This window comes from Bos javanicus, chromosome 4, assembly GCF_032452875.1.
Source record: "Bos javanicus breed banteng chromosome 4, ARS-OSU_banteng_1.0, whole genome shotgun sequence".
Classification (NCBI taxonomy): Eukaryota; Metazoa; Chordata; class Mammalia; order Artiodactyla; family Bovidae; genus Bos; species Bos javanicus.
In genome coordinates, this window is record NC_083871.1 from 19,679,233 (window position 1) to 19,700,252 (window position 21,020).

General features: G+C 36.7%; 1 protein-coding gene across 11 annotated transcripts in view; it reads left to right on the plus strand.

The window, feature by feature from the left end:
* PHF14 (PHD finger protein 14) overlaps positions 1-21,020 on the plus strand; it is a 199,482-nt gene that overhangs the window by 69,122 nt on the left and 109,340 nt on the right. The window lies entirely within an intron of this gene.

Here is a 21,020-nt window from a genome sequence, read left to right on the forward strand (position 1 = left end):
ATATGTGTAATTGTAGCTCATTTATTTTCACCAGTATGTCATTTTTTTATTGAAAATAGATCATTAACAGTTCAGTTCAGTTCAGTTGCTCAGTCATGTTCGACTCTTTGGCACCCCATGAACTGCAACACGCCAGGCCTCCCTGTCCATCACCAACTCCCAGAGCCGACCCAAACTCATGTCCATTGAGTCGGTGATGCCATCCAACCATCTCATTCTCTGTCATCCCTTTCTCCTCCTGCCCTCAATCTTTCCCAGCATCAGGGTCTTTTCAAATGAGTCAGCTCTCCACATCAAGTGGCCAAAGTATTGGAGTTTCAGCTTCAACATTAGTCCCTCCAGTGAACACCCAGGACTGATCTCCTTTAGGATGGACTGGTTAGATCTCCTTGCAGTCTAAGGGACTCTCAAGAGTCTTCTCCAACACCACAGTTCAAAAGCATCAATTCTTCGGTGCTCAGCTTTCTTTATAGTTAAACTCTCACATCCATACATGACTACTGGAGAAACCATAGCCTTGACTAGACGGACCTTTGTTGGCAAAGTAATAGTTTGGCAGTTTTGTTTCCACTTTTTTACTTATAGTAATTTTATTTATTTATTTTTAGCTCTGCTGGGTCTTTATTGCTATGTGGGCTTTTCTCTAGTTGTGGCAAGCAGGGGCTACTCTCTAGTTGTGGTGTGAGGGCTTCTCATTCTGATGGCTTTTGTGTTGCAGAGCACATGCTCTAGAGTTCACGGGCTTCAGTTTTTGGCTGGGCTTGTGGTTCCCGGGCTCTAGAGTGAGTGAGTGAGTGAAGTCGCTCAGGCGTACTCAATAGTTGTGATGCACAAGCTTTGTTGCTCCATGGAATGTGGATCTTCCCATATGAAAGACCAAACGTGTGTCTTCTGCATTTGCAGGTGAATTCTGAGCCACCAGGGAAGCCCTCCATCTTTTCGCTTTTATAAACAACCTCACTTTAAATATTATTCTAAATCTCTTCTGCAGCTTGGTAACAAGGAGTTAGGGTATATAGCAAAGCGTGGATTTGCTTAGTTATAGGATATTGGCACCCAGTTTTGCTGGGTAAGTGCAATATTTTCCAAACCAGGTTACACTTACACTAGCAATGAGTAATGTTACTTTTTCTGCCAAACTTGGTTTGTCCAATGTTATAATGCTTTCCAGTGTGATATATGTAAATAGTAGAGGCATTTTATTTTGCATTTCTCTCAATACTTAGTTGACTTAGAGCATCTATGTATTTTTGGTTGGTTGTATGTACAAATCTTATTCAGCTTTTCTATCAGGTTGTTAGCCTATTCTTATAAAAAATTCTCTCAGGTCAGAGTTTTAAAAAGTTTTTCCAGAAAACATTTATGTTAGTTATTACCAGGTGCCTGGGAGCTCTACCAGCCTAAGGCCATTTTAATAAAAGTTTGTCCTGTGTGTCTCTTCCACTACATGAATATCGTTAATTTCTACTCCAAAGCCATGAACAATGGCTTGCAGTTATGAATTCTTAGGGGAGACATTTTTCACTTTCTTACCTTGAGCCAAGGCAGGCACATTTTACAAATCTGCCTATCCCTAAAGGAGATGTAAATATACTTTTAGGGATAGTTGTCAAATTCATCTGTTTTGTTGTCTGTTTGGTTTTAGTCTTAATTTTTTCTTTCCCTTACAGTAATAGTTTTTTGAAAAGTTTTTTTTTTTTAATCTGTAGTATCCATCTATATTATAATCACTTAAAAGATTTTAAGAGAAATAACCTAGATTATTTCATTCAGTTTTGTGTTATAGATTCATTTGAAATTGATGAGGCGAATCTGGGAATTGTTATCTTTTAGATAATTGAAATATGTAGTTTTGGGTGCTCTAAATTGATCAACTTGAAATAGTTTTTCTTATAATTTCCTCTAGTTTAAAACATTTTTTAGATTTCACAAATATATTTTGTTTACAGATGAACTAGAGAGAATTTTATTTCTTTAAATAAGCCATTTTATTTCTATTTCTAAAATATTCTTCTGTAACTTTTGATGCTATTATCTGCAGCTGTTCTTAAGATCTTAGAGAAAAAGCTGTTATTACTTCTTATGTCTGTGTTTGCATAGATTATCTTCTTAGGAAACACTTTTTCTAGTTTCTTTATTGTTTGAAGAAATCTTTAGGAATGATATTACCATTAACTTTGGAGTTATCATATAGAGGGAAAATTTGTACATATTATAGTGATATTTGTGTGTCCATTATTTAAGATAAAACAAGATTCCATTTTTTTCTGATTTACCTGTCTGCTTTTTAGCCTAGAATTACAAGAACGTTTTTGAGTTTTCCAGTTTAGTCCAGTGCCTTTCATGAAATTCTTTGTCTCTAGTTTCTTTGTGTAAAAGTTCATTTTACAGTAGTCATATTGTTCTGTCAAAATTTTGAAGAAAATTTTACCCTTGTGACATAGAGGATTCATGACAGACCTTAAACTTCAGTTTCTCATTTCAAAATAGTATCTCACTCAGTAAAACAGTTCAAATGATCATTTGTTCTCCAAGTTTCCATTTCTGTTAAATTTATTATGTTCCATTGGATTATAGTGATAGCACAATTTTTAGAAAGTAGTTTGGGGTTCTTTCATGCTAGTTGAAATGATTTCATCTTCTTTCAGAAACCCATATTGTGGGGTGTATGAATTGATATTCTGTTAGAATGATTTTATTTTTTAAAAATTAAGCCTTTATAGTATAATTAAGTGGACAGAACTTTAATCTCTTATTTTGATGTCTGTCTCTGTGGAATTGTCCAAGAACCATCGAAAATAAAAAATGATCAGAGCTGCTATAGATTGAAGTTCCATTTTTATTGATTAGTTTCCTTATCCTCTGTTATTAATTTCTCTCCTTTTATACTTTATAAACATACTTTATAAATATACTTTATATCTTTATGTTTAAAAATAGCGTCATGGTAGTAAGGGAGTAAAAGGGAGAAGGAAGGCCTTCATGTGTTGGAGTGTTTGTAAATACTAGTGTGTTTCTGGTAATAATTTAACGTCTTTTTATCTGTACTGCTAACGAATCCAACTACTTTATTATTTTATATTTCTTCCTATTTTTCAAAGGTAGGTAAATCAGAAGTGGATGTGAGTATGTTTACTCTTACATAAAATAGTTTAATAGTAATAATACCTAACTTTTTCTGAGGATTGATCATATACCAGACACTGTAGTAATCCTCCATCCTACTCCCCCTTAAAAAAATTAGTATTTAGGTATTATAACTTCTGTATTACTCAGGCACAGAAACCCGCAGTAATTTACCTGTGATCTTACAGATAGTAAGAAGAATAGGAATTGAACCCAGATAGCTGGCACCCCACTCCAGCACTCTTGCCTGGAAAATCCCATGGACGGAGGAGCCTGGAAGGCTGCAGTCCATGGGGTCGCTGAGGGTCGGACAGGACTGAGCGACTTCACTTTCACTTTTCACTTTCCTGCATTGGAGAAGGAAATGGCAACCCACTCCAGTGTTCTTGCCTGGAGAATCCCAGAGACGGGGGAGCCTGGTGGGCTGCCGTCTATGGGGTCGCACAGGGTCGGACACGACTGAAGCGGCTTAGCAGCAGCAGCAGCAGCTAAATTAAGAAGTAGTGTCTTTTCTGAGGTCTGTAGAAGAGCATTTAGTTGTGGTGCAAATGAAGTAGTTGTAAAAACATTTGATCATTAGATAACATAGTTGGGAATGTGGTACTCTCATCTGGTACCAGAATGGTCATGTGTCTTTCCACAGCATAGTGTTAACCTATGAGCAGCCAGACACATATCCACTTACTGACTCTCAAAACTGAGTTCCTTCACATTAAATATTACATTTAACACTGTTTTTCTTTGTACTTTCAATTGGGTGTGAACTGTTTTCCTTTTCAAGCTTGTGCAGGAGTGTTGGCAGCCCTCTTGTCAATCACAGTATAATGCTGTAGAAGTTAATAAAACATTTGCAGATTATTTTACCTTCAGGAAATTGATATTTTAAAAAATCAGAAAAGAAAAAATTAGAAGCAGCAAAGCAATAAGTACACTGATGGCATGTGTATATGTGAGCTACCAGTATATGTTTATTTTACTGTTCTCTATTTTGGTTTGTATTTTTTCTACCGCATTGAGTACTGTGCAACCTGCTGTGGGAAAAAAGGAGTATTGAGTGAAATTGGAGAAGTGCATGGCGGTTTTTTTTACATTTTTTTCCCTTTCCTAACTAGTTATCCCAAATTGAACCTAAAACATTTGGCTTATTGCATCTCAACTTTTTTGATTAAGCAATGAATATCTTTTTGATTTGTTCACTTGGTTTGATCACTGTTAAGAAGGATGAGCCCATAGACTCAGTCTTTGTGCTCCAGTGCCTCTTTGGTGCAAAACGAAGCTACTACTAGAAAAATGGCATCCACTTTTCCTGCTGACAGGCAGTTGCCATTTGTCATGACCAAAGGGTGCAACAGGGAGTAGAACACTTTGTTAAACCTTACTTTATTTTTATTATTTGGATACTGAAGAAAGCCATTTTTTATTTCATTCTACTCTGATTTCCTTAATAAGAATATATAGAAATCTGAAAGGATGTATCATGTTTTGAGACAGTAGATTTAATAAGATCTAGATGCTTTTCAAAGCAAGTAGTCTCAGTACAATTTTTTTCTATTAGAAATATTTTCTACCCAAAGATCATAAAAAGATTAACCAGAAAAGTTACTTGAAAAAAATTATATTGTTAAAGATTTAGTGTTTTTTTTTTAATGGGTTAAAAGAGGTATTTGTATAAGAATGGAGATAGTATACTTTCAGAAAATATCCTTTCTATAAAACATGGAGATTCTGTTTTGTATTTTAATGTTATCGCATATTTAATTGCTAAATTATCAGTGTTTCTGAAATTTATCATTCTGAAAGAGTAACTTTTAAATTGAGTTTTAACTATAAATGTAATGTGAATACTTTTTTTTGTTGTAAGAAGTTTAAAAATCCAAAGTCTGTTATAACTCTTTTCCTAGCATTCTTTTTCCAACCTAGTTCACATGCCTTGAATCTGTCTTTATTAAAAGAGTATATATTTTGAACTTTGATTATTTGACATTTCTATAGGTGTATCTGTCAGAGAACAAGAAAAAAAAATGATGAATGAGTCGTACAGAAAAGTAGTATGGAGATGGTTTAAGACACATAGCATATAATTCAAGTATTAATAAATAAAACAGGAATGATCCGATTTTATAAAATTCTTCACATATGGTTTCCTGCTCCAGAGATAAGACTTTGTAACACTTCTTCCATTGGCTCATAAATATCCCATCTCCAGTATTTCAGTGTCTTAGTAACCATTATTCTCTTTTATTACTGGGTACAGATAGGAGGAGTAAGTTTAAAGAAGGAAGAGGATTGAAAAGCATATTTTAATAAACTTTACTATTCTTTAGTATGTATTTAATATTTATTCATTTGTCATAGCTATTCTATGAATTAGTTACTAATATCATTGCCATTGCTAATATCACTGCCAAATGAGAAACTGAGGCAGAGAGTTTAAGTTACCTATCTAAGGACATACAGCTTTAAAGTGGTAGAACCAAGAATCAGATTTAACTACTAGGTCCTGAGCCCTTTAATTACTTTATTAGGCTGCCTTTCAAGACAAGATCCTTTCCTGGACTTTCTTGGGCTAGAATCACAGGACCTTCATGCTTCCAGCAGCTTAGTAACTAAGGATTTGGTCCAGAGAATGGGCTAGAATCACAGGATCTTCATGCTTCCAGCAGCTTTGTAACTAAGAATTTGGTCCGGAGAATGGAAGGCATTCTATAAAGAATTTTGGCCTTATGCCACAGTTGACGGCCTGAATGTCAAGAAAAGATCACCATAGATTGAAGGAGCTCTGCTGAACATCATAGAGACTGTTAGTGAAATTATCCTGAAGCACTGAGCAGAGGGTAGGAGCTGACATTAGATCAGAGAACTTTGGTGAAGACCTCAGCCTGAACATCACTGGTAGTAAGTGGGTAGAAAAGTGAGTATTTGTGGGAAGGTCTGCAAAACCTGTCAGGACTGTGAAGTGGGAGCTGATGTAAAGGTCTGCAGGGCTGCAGCATCTGAAAAAACCAAGCACCTGAGCCCTGTTACTTCTTGAGGAGAACTGGCCTTAACTTTACTTATCTGCTTCAAATATGAGGTGCTGTCATGAAACTGTACAGACCAGGATATTGTGGGAAATGTGATTTCCAGCCATAGATTGCATAAACAAGGAGGTGGTAGTGTTGGTGGTGTGTCTGCCAGATTGACCACAGATGATCTAGCATAATAACCTACTGCAGCTTAATGTAGTGATACTTCGCATGTGGTACGTGCCATAAAAAGTAACACTTCCAGACTCCTTCCCCTTACTCCCTTTTCTTTCCACCTTTAAATGTAAAATGACCATACTTCATATATTGTTTTCCCTTTGATTCTTACATTACATAAGACAATGTAATATCTTTCAACTATGACTTTTTATTATAGTACTTTTTTTTTTTTTACTAATTTCAAATAGTTTCTTTTTCTTTCTTCTACCTTTCAAGTTTGTGTCTCTGTCATTGAGCCAGAACAACTTGTAATACTGTTGACCTTGTGGGTTGCTGTTTTACTGATAAGTGATACATTTACTTTCAGTCCTTTGGACTGCAAGAAGATCCAACCAGTCCATCCTAAAGGAGATCAGTCCTGGGTGTTCATTGGAAGGACTGATGTTGAAGCTGAAATTCCAGTACTTTGGCCACCTAATGCGAAAAGCTGACTCATTTGAAAAGACCTTGATGCTGGGAAAGATTGAGGGCAGGAGGAGAAGGGGATGACAGAGGATGAGATGGTTGGATGGCATCACCGACTCAATGGACATGAGTTTGGGTCAGCTCTGGGAGTTGGTGATGGACAGGGAGGCCTGGCGTGTTGCGGTTCATGGGGTTGCAAAGAGTCAGACACTACTGAGTGACTGAACTGAACTGATCAGACAGACTGTTTTACGATTTAATAATATTCTAGTTTTAACACTTAAGTGCTTTCTCACACCTTTAGAGATCCCAGTAATTCTGTAGTTATTTTATCTTCTTTGATTTTGCTTATTTTCAGCTTTATCTCACATCATGTAGAAGGTAGATAGTGACTTGTAATGCATACAACACAATTCTCAGCCTCAGTGGTTTGATCTTTAATTAATTTTGTCCTCTTAGGTAAGCTTTCAGAGTGCAGTAAAGATGAACTTTTGTTTGTAGTATATAAGAACATGAATTGAAGTTACGTTTTCTTCACAGTTGCCAAAATTGTAGGGAATTACCTTTTACGTGAGTGCTTTGGTCGTATTTATTCCTGAGTTGAATAGTTCTTTATATTAAGCAGTAAAAATTGGCTACATGGATATCTCAGTCTTTCCATGTTTTGTGGTCTTTGTGACTCCTTGTCCTACTCTTGAACCATGATCAGATTAATTTTTTCAACATATATCCATTGAGCAACTAATGAGGTACGGCACTGGGCAATAGATGTTGAGTAGAACACTAAAATGAAGACATGGTCTGTGTCCTCAAAGAAGTTTACTGATAGAAAGTTGAGTCTCAAATAATGTAATATTTTATAGATTAGAAGGTAAAGTGTCCATATGAGGGGGACATTAAATTACACTAGCAGATAACATGCTAACTGAAATGGAAGAGGAAAGACAGAAGATTGAGATAAGCAACAAAGACAACTTGACTATTATTGCTGTCAATAGTAGGAAAGTATTCTCCTGAGAAAGTCCTTACTTTCCACTGCTGAAAACCTTGGTATTAAAGAAGATGAAATTTTTAAAGTAACAGCAAGCTGAACACGTGTAAAAGCTTTGGATACTTTAGCATAAAATTTAGTGTATAAATTTTGAACCACATACAGTTATCATTTAACACCTGTGTCTTATCTTTCTTACATGTTTTTATGAGCATCTTGATGGCTGGCAACAGCTCTTTGCATTAGTAACTGTAAAATTTTAAATAAGTTAATTGGATCAAATCTTAATAGCTAATGTTAGTACAGATTTACTTATCAATTAAAATTATTGATGATTAATGAGTTAAAGCACCTTCAGCAAAAAGCCTCTTAATATTTCAGTTATTTAATTTTTTCATATAAATAGATATGAACATTTTTTTAGGATAGCTCATTTCTCTTTAAATTATTCCTGTGTTAAGAAAATTTTGATCATTAGTGTATCGATTGAAGAGGTGTTTTTTTTTTTTTCAACTTAAATAACTTTCTTATATTTATTTAGTTGAAAATATCTTATATATAGATATGACTTCTAATTATGCTTGAGAAAATAATGAACCATTGTAACTGTAATGGTATTTTCCTCTCTAGGACAATTTCTTTGTAGCATTATTCCCTTTAAAAGATAAATGGTAGAAAATCAAATTCTTGAGTGTTTTAGATAGCCTCAAAACCTATAAGATAGCATGGTACGTGGTGGAAAGTTCCTGGACTAGCACATGGTAGATTAGAATTTTAGTCCATACTCTGCCAGTAACCCTTTGTGTGACCTTGAATAAGTAATTTACTTATCTTGTTTGCACTCAGTATCCTCATTTATAAAGTCGATGATCTGCAATCTTTTCTAGAACCAAAGGTCTCTTTCTAAATTTCGGAATTGTATTTATTTTCTATCCCTAAGACTGTTTAGGAGGGTTAAAATATACACATTGACATTCAAATAATCTGGAAATTTTGGTAATATTTTGTAATTATATTTTAGAGTTTTTAGTTTTGTTTTATTTTTAAAGATCACATTTGTTGGTAACCTTTATCTTTTCCCTTTCTGGATTATACCTTTGTTATAATCATTGTCTCCTTCTGAAAAAATTGTGTGAATGATTCCAAGAAAGTGGGTCAGCAGATGTGTAGGATAACTTATTTTCATGATTTTATTTAAAAGAAATTTTTAAGTTCTCCTTTTGTTTCGTTTCCAAGGTAACATTTGAGTATTTTACTTAGCCAGGTTTATATTGACTTCTTCATGATAGTAACTTTCCAGAGATAAAATATGAAGAACAACAGAATAACTCTCTAAACACTTTATGAACTTGTAAACGTTGACACACTTTTTGCCCTATTACTGGTCTAAGGCTGGGTAGGCAAGAGTGAGGTGGGTGCCGAAGGAAAGAATACAGTCAGATTATGTCACTAATTAAATTTTGAGAATTCTTATTCAGTTTATTTTTAAAGAAAGGAATGAATAGTTTAAAAATAAGCTATTTGCCTTTCATTGTATTTGTAATTTATCTCTAAATCTAAGACTGTCTGCTCACAACCTTCAGCTACCTTATAAAATATTTCTGATACACTGTCTTACATATAGTCACATATGTCGTATAATTTCTTAAATATTTTCTCTGAGACCTCTCTCCTCCAGTTCTAATGTGAATTTTTTTTTTTTTAATGTTACCCTTGAACTCTGTTTCATCATCATCCTGGGAATTCCTTTTAACCTTTGAAAGATGGTATTTCCTGTTGCTTGCATTTCAGTTTCTTTTTTTTTTTTTTTTCACTTAGTCCCTTATCTTGTTGGGGCAACTCTTTCAATGACTTATCAAGTAAAGATTAATAAGAGATAAGTTTTTTGAGATCTTATATGTCTAAAAAATAAGTTTTATAATTTCATTACTTATTTGGCTGTGTATAAAATACCACATATTTTTTTAAGTATTACTTGACTGGCTCCTGGCTCCCAGTATTGCTTTCTGCATTTCTTTTTTTCCTTCTCTTAAAACTCTTAAGATTTTCTCTTTCTCATTTAGGATGACCGTGTACTTTCATTGTTTCTTTTAATAGCAAATTTCCTTAAAAAACAGCAAGTATTCTTATTTCATGATTACAAAAACTTCTTTTACATCCTTATGAATATTATAACTTTTATTTATTTTTTCTGTATTCTGCATTTGGTTTCCTTATTTCTATTCATGTTCATCTTTTTCATGTTGAAGCTTTCAGATGCCTAGGAATCTTTGGAGTCATCCACTCATATTTTGTTTTAAAAAAGGTAATTAAGTTCCTAAAGGGCTGGTTCGGAGAAGGCAATGCCACCCCACTCCAGTACTCTTGCCTGGAAAATCCCATGGACAGAGGAGCCTGGTAGGCTGCAGGCCATGGGGTCACTAAGTCGGACATGACTGAGGAACTTCACTTTCACTTTTCACTTTCATGCACTGGAGAAGGAAATGACAACCCACTCCAGTGTTCTTGCCTGGAGAATCCCAGGGACGGGGGAGCCTGGTGGGCTGCAGTCCATGGGGTCACACAGAGTCGGATACGACTGAAGTGACTTAGCAGCAGCAGCAGCAGCAGGGCTGGTTAGCCCAGTGTTTCCCCCAAAGGTTGATTTTATGATCACAGAGCTTTTTCTTTGAAAACTCCCTAAATGTCAGTATCTATAGGTTTTTTCCACATTAATTCAGTAGAAGTAGTCTCTCTTCTCCTAAATGATAGGTATAATTTTGACTGTCAGGATCCTGGACAGGTGAGGAGAAAGGGGCTAAGGCTCTCATGGTTTAGAAAGTAGAATGCATTAATGCTTCCTGGTTTCTGTTTGTTACCTCATTGCTTCCTTCTCTGTGCCTGAAAACCCCTTGTACAGAATCTCTCTGGTTCTTTTTCTCCAGAGAATATACTTCCTGTGTCCTATGGGAGAGGGGTAGTCTCTTAACTGCATAGAAAGGAAATGATATCCTATATCTTCATGTTACTGAAGTTTCATCCAAAGTAGCATTTTATTTCTTAATATTTAAAAAAAATGCATTTATTTTTAATTGAAGGATAATTGCTTTACAATGTGGTGTTGGTTTCTGCCATACATCAAAGTGAATCAGCCATTATTATACGTATGTCCCCTCTCTCTTGAATTTCCCTCCTGCCTCTGACCCCATCTCCCCCCTTTAGGTTATCATAGAACCCTGGTTTGAGTTCCCTGAGTCATACAGCAAATTCCCACTGGCATCTATTTTACATATGATAGTGTATATGTTTCCGTGCTACACTCTCCATTTGTCCCACTCTCTCTTACCTGCCCTGTGTCCACAAGTCTGTTCTCTGTGTCTCCATCTCCATTGCTGCCCTGCAAATGGGTTCGTTGGTACCATCTTTCTAGATTCCATATATATGCATTAATATTTGATATTTGTTTTTCTCTTTCTGACTTACTTCACTCTGTATAATAGGCTCTAGGTTCATCCACCTTATTAGAACTGACTCAAATGTGTTCCTTTTTATGGCTGAGTACTATTCCATTGTATGTATTCACCACAGCTTCTTTATCCATTCATCTGTTGATGGACATCTAGGTTGCTTCTATGTCCTAGCTATTGTGAATGGTGCTGCAGTGAACACTGGGGTAAAGGTGTCTTTTTAAATTATGGTTTCCTCAGTAGTGTGAGTATGGTCTCAGTGTGTTTGCCCTATGATGCCCTCTTGCAACTATGAACAAAGCTAGTGGAGGTGATGGAATTCCAGTTGAGCTATTCCAAATCCTGAAAGATGATGCTGTGAAAATGCTGCACTCAATATGCCAGCACATTTGGAAAACTCAGCAGTGGCCACAGGACTGGAAAAGGTCAGTTTTCATTCCAATCCCAAAGAAAGGCAATGCCAAAGAATGCTCAAACTACCGCACAATTACACTCATCTCACACGCTAGTAAAGTAATGCTCAAAATTCTCCAAGCCAGGCTTCAGCAATATGTGAACCGTGAACTTCCTAATGTTCAAGCTGGTTTTAGAAAAGGCAGAGGAACCAGAGATCAAATTGCGAACATCCGCTGGATCATGGAAAAAGCAAGAGAGTTCCAGAAAAACATCTATTTCTGCTTTATTGACTATGCCAAAGCCTTTGACTGTGTGGATCACAAGAAACTGTGGAAAATTCTGAAAGAGATGGGAATACCAGACCACCTGATCTGCCTCTTGAGAAATTTGTATGCAGGTCAGGAAGCAACAGTTAGAACTGGCCATGGAACAACAGACTGGTTCCAAATAGGAAAAGGAGTTCGTCAAGGCTGTATGTTGTCACCCTGTTTATTTAACTTATATGCAGAGTACATCATGAGAAACGCTGGACTGGAAGAAACACAAGCTGGAGTCAAGATTGCCGGGAGAAATATCAATAACCTCAGATATGCAGATGACATCACCCTTGTGGCAGAAAGTGAAGAGGAACTCAAAAGCCTCTTGATGAAAGTGAAAGAGGAGAGTGAAAAATCTGGCTTAAAGCTTAACATTCAGAAAACAAAGATCATGGCATCCGGTCCCACCACTTCATGGGAAATAGATGGGGAAACAGTGGAAACAGTGTCAGACTTTATTTTGGGGGGCTCCAAAATCACTACAGATACTGATTGCAGCCATGAAATTAAAAGACGCTTACTCCTTGGAAGGAAAGTTATGACCAACCTAGATAGCATATTCAAAAGCAGAGACATTACTTTGCCAGCAAAGGTTCGTCTAGTCAAGGCTATGGTTTTTCCAGTGGTCATGTATGGATGTGAGAGTTGGACTGTGAAGAAGGCTGAGTGCCAAAGAATTGATGCTTTTGAACTGTGGTGTTGGAGAAGACTCTTGAGAGTCCCTTGGACTGCAAGGAGATCCAACCAGTCCATTCTGAAGGAGATCAGCCTTGGGTGTTCTTTGGAAGGAATGATGCTAAAGCTGAAACTCCAGTACTTTGGCCACGTCATGCGAAGAGTTGACTCATTGGAAAAGACTCTGATGCTGGGAGGGATTGAGGTCAAGAGGAGAAGGGGCCGACAGAGGGTGAGATGGCTGGATGGCATCACTGACTCGATGGACGTGAGTCTGAGTGAACTCCGGGAGTTGGTGATGGACAGGGAGGCCTGGTGTGCTGCGATTCGTGGGGTCGCAAAGAGTCAGACACAACTGAGCGACTGATCTAATCTGATCTGATCAGTAGTGTGACTGTTGGGTGATATGGTAGTTTATTCCTAGTTTTTTAAGGAATCTCCGTACTGTCTTTCATAGTGACTGTATCAATTTATGTTCCCACCAACAGTGCAAGAGGGTTCCCTTTTCTCTACACCCTCTCCAGCATTTATTTTTTGTAGATTTTTTTATGATGGCCATTGTGATTGGTGTGAGATGATATCTTACTGTAGTTTCTCTAATAATGAGCGATGTTGAGCATCTTTTCATGTGTTTATTAGCCATCTGTAGTTTCTTTGGAGAAATGTCAATTTAGATCTTCTGCCCACTTTTTGATTGGGTTGTTTGTTTTTCTGGTATTGAGTTGCATGAGCGGCTTGTATATTTTGGAAATTAATCCTTTCTCAGTTGTTTCATTTGCTGTTATTTTCTCCCATTCTGGGAGTTGTCTTTTCATCTTGTTTATAGTTTGCTGTGCAAAAGCTTTTAAGTTTAATGAGGTCCCACTTGTTTGTTTTTATTTCCATTACTCTAGGAGGTGGGCCATAGGGGATCTTGCTGTGATTTATGTCACAGAGTGTTCTGCCTGTGTTTTCCTCTAAGAGTTATATACTTTCTGATTTTTCATTTAGATCTTTAATCCATTTTGAGTTTATCTTTGTGTATGGTATTAGGAAGTGTTCTAATTGCATTGTTTTAAGTGTAGCTGTCTGGTTTTCCCAGCACCACTGATTGAAGAGATTATCTTTTCTCCATTGTATATTCTTACTTCCTTTGTCAAAGATAAGGTGCCCATAGGTGCATGGGTTTATCTCTGGACTTTTATCTCATTCCATTGGTCTATAGTTCTGTTTTTGTACCAGTACCATTCTGTCTTGATGACTTTAGTTTTATAGTATAGTTTGAAGTCAGGAAGGCTGATTCCTCCAGCAACATTCTTCTTTCTCAAAATTCCTTTGGCTATTCGGGGTCTTATGTGTTTCCATATGAATTGTGAAATATTTTTTTCTAATTGTGAAAAGTGCCATTGGTTATTTGATAGGGATTGCATTGAATCCAAAGATTGCATTTGGTAGTATAGTCATTTTCACAGTATTGATTCTTCCAACCCAGGAACATGGACTATCTCTCCATCTGTTTATGTCATCTTTGATTTCCTTCGTTAGTGTCTTATAGTTTCTGTATATAAGCTCTTTTGTCTCTTAGGTAGGTTTATTCCTTGGCATTTTATTCTTTTTGTTGCAGTGATAAATGGAACTGATTCCTTAATTTCTCTTTCAGATTTTTCATTGTTAGTGTGTAGGAATGCAAGTGATTTCTGTGTATTGATTTTATATCCTGTGACTTTACTTAAAGTTCAATAATTAGCTCTAGTAATTTCCTGATTGTATCTTTTGGGTTTTCTATGTATAATATAATGTTGTCTACAAATAGAGTTTTACTTCTTCATTTCTGATCTGGATTCCTTTTATTTCTTCTCTGATTCCCTTAGCTAGGACTTCCAAAACTTTGTTGAGTAAGAATGTTGAGAGGGAGCATCCTTGTTTTGTTCCTGATCTTAGAGGAAATGCTTTAGTTTTTCACCATTGAGAATAATAGTATGTGAGTTTATGTGATTGTAATATAGTTAGGGATTTTATTTTTCAAGTGTTACTACTGTTAAATGCCCCATTTCCATCTGTAGAATGATAGCTTTCGTAAGCTCATTAAGTGTGTACATTTGATTTCCACAATGTTGTAGGCAGAATAATACCCCTATCCCCACAAAGATGTCCATGTCCTAATCCCCAGAGCATTTTTATGTGTTACCTTGGCAAAAGGGGCTTTGCAGATACGATTAAAGTTATGGATCATGAGATGGGAAGATTAAACAGTATTATATGTGCTCAATTTTTTGTTGAATATGATGGCTACTCCATTTCTTCTAAGGGGCTCTTGCCCACAGTAGTAGTAGTCATAATGGTCATCTGAGTTAAATTCACCTAATGCAGTCCATTTTAGTTCACTGATTCCTAAAATGTCGACGTTCACTCTTGCCATCTCCTGTTTGATCACTTCTAATTTGCCTTGATTCGTGGACCTAACAGTCCAGGTTCCTGTGCAATATTGCTCTTTACAGCATTGGACTTTACTTCCATCATCAGTCACATCCACAACTGGGTGTTGGTTTTGGTTTGGCTCTGTCCCTTCATTCTTTCTGCAGTTATTTCTCTACTGTTCTCCTATAGCATACTGGGCACCTACTGACCTGGGCAGTTCATCTTGCAGTGTCCTTTCTTTTTCCTTTTCATACTGTTCATGAAGTTCTCAAGCCAAGAGTATTGAAGTGGTTGCCATTCCCTCCTCCAGTGGACCACGTTTTGTCAGAACTCTTCACCATGACCCGTCCGTCTTGGGTGGCCCTACATGGCATGGCTCATAGTTTCATTGAGTTAGACAAGGCTGTGGTCCATGTGATCAGATTGGTTAGTTTTCTGTGAATGTGGTTTTCATTCTGTCTTCCCTCGATAGAGAAGGATAAGCGGCTTATGGAGGGTTCCTGATGGGAGAGACTAACTGAGGGGGAAACTGGGTCTTGTTCTGATGGGCAGGCGGGGGCCATGTTCCCTTCCTGTTGTTTGACCTGAGACCAAACTATGGTGGAGGTAATGAAGATAAAGGTGACCTCCTTCAGAAGGTCCCATGCACACGCTGCTGCACTCAGTTCCCCCATCCCTGCAGCAGACCACCGACCCATGCCTCCGCCAGAGAATCCTGGACACTTACAGGTAAGTCTTGGTCATTCTCTTGTGGGAGATCATGGCATCTGGTCCCATCATTTCATGGCAAATAGATGGGAAAACAATGAAAACAGTGAGAGACTTTTATTTTCCTGGGCTCCACAATCACTGTGGATGGTGACTGTAGCCATGAAATTAAAAGACGCTTGCTCCTTGGAAGAAAAGTTACGACCAACCTAGACAGCATATTAAAAAGCAGAGACATTACTTTGCCAACAAAGGTCCGTCTAGTCAAATCTATGGTTTTTCCAGTAATCATGTAGGAATATGAGAGATGGACTATAAAGAAAGCTGAGCGCTGAAGAATTGATGCTTTTGAACTGTGGTGTTGGAGGATAGTCTTGAGTCCCTTGGACTGCAAGGAGATTAAACCAGTCAATCCTAAAGGAAATCCTGAATATTCATTGGAAGGACTGATGCTGAAGCTGAAACTCCCAATACTTTGGCCACCTGATGCAAAGAACTGACTCATTGGAAAAGACCCTGCTACTAGGAAAGATTGAAGACAGGAGGAGAAGGGGACAAGAGAGGATGAGATGGTTGGAAGTCATCACCAACTTGATGGATGTGAGTTTGAGCAAGCTCTGGGAGTTGGTGCTGGACATGGAAGCCTGGTGTGCTGCAGTCCATGGGGTAGTAAAGAGTTGGACACAACTGAACTGAAAGTAAGTGGGAGATGTGACTATGGATTATGAGTCAGAGATATGCGCCCTTTGTAGATGGAGGAAGGGATCCAAGGAATTCTGGCAGTCTCTAGGAGATGGAAAAGCAAGCAAAGTGATTCTCTTCCTAGAACCTCCAGAAAGGAATGCAGCCTGCCAACACCTTGATTTTAGCCCAGGAACACTTAGGGTATATCATTGTGGTTTTGATACACATTTCTTTGTTGGCCAATGACACTGTTGATATTTTAAAACAAAAAGAAATGATGCAGCCCCTTCTACCTTTCTGTTATCTGTCCTGTATTACATAGTGCAAAAATAATGTTGTAGTTGGACTCTTAAACAAAGGAAAAGTGACAGATTATAGATCTGTTGTAATTATTAATCTGTGTCATTATTGCCATCATCCCTCAATTTTAGCTCTTATGATCTAAGAAAGTAAAACCTAATGTGATAGTATGATGAAGTTCTGGAAAAGTACTCTGAGGAGTAATTAATTGAAAGAATATTCACATAGTTACTTGATTTTGCTGCCCTTGTTACTTTGTGATTATTTTTTTGGTATGTTTATTAGCTTAACAGATGAATGAACAGAGACTCTTAACATAGTAAAGACCTGTTCATTTATCTTTAAATATTTAAACTTCTATTACCTGAATGCTAGGATGTTTGGAGAGTAAAACTGGAACTGATAATTAGAACTGTCTTATATGGAACATTCTGCCTTGTTATCTGGAATAATTATGGCTTTTCTGCATTGAGTAGAGATTATATGAGATAATATTTGATTTTAATTTTAAGATTCATGTGTGTGAAATAATCATGATTAAAAGTAGATTCATGTGCCCTCAGTATGTTGTGGGGTTTCTTTTCTACATTTCAAATCCAATTGCCATCTTTATCCTCACAGTTACTTAGCAGCCTGGATATCTAGGTATCATGCTTTCATTACAATTCCAGTATCTTTCCTACCTCCTTTGTTATTTTAGTAATGTGTTTGCTACTGTCCTTGATTCTTTTATCTTCTCGCCCATCTGAACTCTTTCTTTTTCCATTCCTTCCTGAGGGTCACCAGTGTCACATGTAAGTGTGTTCCTTTGAGAATTGTGTTTTCCAGTTTTGCTAGGCATTTTCTCCATACCCATCTTTAAGGTGAATGTAGTTTTACATCAACTTTGATCATTATTAAGAGTATAAATTATGACTGATATATAGGCATACTTTGAATTTTAGAACACTAGTTTTGATTAAAGTTTTGAGCAGTATGTGACTTTATTTTTATGCTTCACCTTAGTTGCCCTTTCCAAATTTATAAATAATTATACATTTAATTATTTGTTCTGAACCCAAATGGACAGAGGCTGTCCCGTTCACCACTATGTGCTGGTTACCTACTACGGTAGGTACTTGGTGGATATTTCACCAATGAGTTCTTTTCCACTGTTGCTATGTATCAGAAGCTTAGTATACTTTGAAAGAGTCTTTTCCCTAGCCTTTTATGGTTAAGAAGGAAATTAGTTTGTTTCTGCTTGTATGTATTAATCATATTTCATTGGTGAAACTATAGAATTACTCGAAAGACAGCCTTCCCTTTAAGTATCTTGTTATTTAGACATTTTCTCTGCATTTTTTTTTTTAATGTAGAAACTTTTCACTTGCTTTTAGGCAAGGAAATTACTTTTGAAGAAAATATAAATTAGCTTACCCGTGTTCCTTTTGAAGTTACTTTAAAATTGATGTTTGTACTTTTTGGCATATTTTCTAATAGCTTTAATGTAACTTGAAAGCTTTCATATTTTCTTTTCGTTTTCTTTACACTCTGTGTCATCTAGTGACTTTTCATCTTTTATACAAGTGCCAAAGGGACTTGTAGGGACTATCTTTCCATACTCTTATACACAATGTATCATCTTCTACTCTCTTTGAAGTTGTCAGATCTTTTTTTCTGTCTCATACATTTTTATATTGTTTTATGTATCTCCTTTTTTGGAAAGATAAATGCAGTAAAATGTCAAAGTACTTTTTAGCAGCTTTGACTGAAGCCATATTTTTTTCAGAATTCACCTTTTCTTATAGATCATTATTCTAGAAATAGACTTAAACACGTTATTAATCTGTTTTCCATTTTACTTCACAAATCAGTAGTCTAAGTGGTGAGCTTCATTTGAAAGATAATCAAATATCTGAGAGTTTGCTTTCGTTTGATTTTAAAATAGTTTTACACATACACATATGTTTTACATATGTGGTATAGTCTATTTAACAGAGAAACTTTTAAAATCTGGAATGTGTTTTTCATACATACAATTTTTAGATGCTAGTTTAGTGGAAATAATAGAAGCGTTGGATTCAGCCCTATTGAAATGACTAAAGGCAACTAGGCATTCATTGCCCAAGTCTTAATTTATTTGTTATCTTTATGCTAATCAGATCAGATCAGATCAGTCGCTCAGTCGTGTCTCTTTGCGATCCCATGAATCGCAGCACTCTAGGCCTCCCTGTCCATCACCAACTCCCGGAGTTCACTCAGACTCACGTCCATCGAGTCAGTGATGCCATCCAGCCATCTCATCCTCTGGCGTCCCCTTCTCCTCTTGCCCCCAGTCCCTCCCAGCATCAGAGTCTTTTCCAATGAGTCAACTCTTCGCATGAGGTGGCCAAAGTACTGGAGTTTCAGCTTTAGCATCATTCCTTCCAAAGAAATCCCAGGGCTGATCTCCTTCAGAATGGACTGGTTGGATCTCCTTGCAGTCCAAGGGACTCTCAAGAGTCTTCTCCAACACCACAGTTCAAAAGCATCAATTCTTCAGTGCTCAGCCTTCTTCACAGTCCAAATCTCACATCCATACATGACCACAGGAAAAACCATAGCCTTGACTAGATGAACCTTTGTTGGCAAAGTAATGTCTCTGCTTTTTACTATGCTATCTAGGTTGGTCATAACTTTCCTTCCAAGGAGTAAGCGTCTTTTAATTTCATGGCTGCATCACCATCTGCAGTGATTTTGGAGCCCCCCAAAATAAAGTCTGTTTATTTTTTCCCACTGTTTTTCCCACTGTTTCCCCATCTATTTCCCATGAAGTGATGGGACCAGATGCCATGATCTTCATTTTCTGAGTGTTGAGCTTTAAGCCAACTTTTTCACTCTCCTCTTTCACTTTCATCAAGAGGCTTTTGAGTTCCTCTTCACTTTCTGCCATAAGGGTGGTGTCATCTGCATATCTGAGGTTATTGATATATCTCCCGGCAATCTTGATTCCAGCTTGTGTTTCTTCCAGTCCAGTTTTTCTCATGATGTACTCTGCATATAAGTTAAATAAACAGGGTGACAATATACAGCCTTGACATACTCCTTTTCCTATTTGGAACCAGTCTGTTGTTCCATGTCCAGTTCTAACCGTTGCTTCCTGACCTGCATACAGATTTCTCAAGAGGCAGATCAGGTGGTCTGGTATTCCCATCTCTTTCAGAATTTTCCACAGTTTATTGTGATCCACATAGTCAAAGGCTTTGGCATAGTCAGTAAAGCAGAAATAGATGTTTTTCATTTTGATTAATTAATATAGTTCTGGGAAGAAAGGATTTTGTATGGGGGGCTTTAGATATCAGAGTTATTTTTGAGTTTATTATCAGACCCAAGGGGACCTCTGAAGTACTAAAGAGATAATAATAACCTGTGTGTCTATCATAGATCCTTAGAAGAAACCTAGGCAAAAAATTTTTTGGCGAACTAAACCATGCTTAACTCACCTTGACTCACTTGGAAGAGAGCCACGGTGGGTGTCCTTCAGTCAGCTAATCTTATTCAGAAGCCACGGGCTGCTGCTGTGCTTTTGCCTTTTGGAAAGGCATCATTTTTGTTTATTTCCAGGTGTATGAAATAAAGAGAACAAGGTCTAGGCAGAGCTTCAGGATTTTCCTTATTTTGAATCTGCCATTACCTATGAGAAGGGTGTTACAGAAACATTTGTCATGTAAAATGTAGCTTTTATTTTACCTTTTTAGGCTTGTGGTTATTTTAATTTATAGTGTTAAGTGAAACAGGTCACGATATTCTTATTATTTTTCACCTGTTTCCCAAACCCAGTTAATATAAATTAGGTAAAAATAAACTCTAGTCAGTTGACAAGAAGGGAAAACACTCATTTTTGGTGATCACCATTCCATCTGTTGTATGCCTGTAGCCAACAGAAACAGATGGTGCTTTGTTCACACATTGTTTATGTATATAACGTTTTTCTTTTGAATATTTTATGAGTTTTAATATATGATTGTTTTTAATGTATTTTTTAATTGGAAAACAAATACTTATTTTTAAGGAAAAAAAATATATGCTGTATATATATTTCATTGAAGCATTTTGAACAGCTGCAAGACAGCCCTGACATTTATTCCTCAGCATAAATCTGAAGCTATTTTAGCCTGACAGAGGTTTTCAAGGTTTAATTGTCCTAATTAACATTGAATTTTGAATTTTGTTAATAAATAGCATTTTATCTTTTTATATATAAATTACATAGGAAGGCATTCTTCATTTTGTCTAAACACTTGTGGCTTCTTTATTGTCATTTGTCATCAAAATGGTGTGTCAGACTTAGAGAAATCAGTGTGCAAATGAC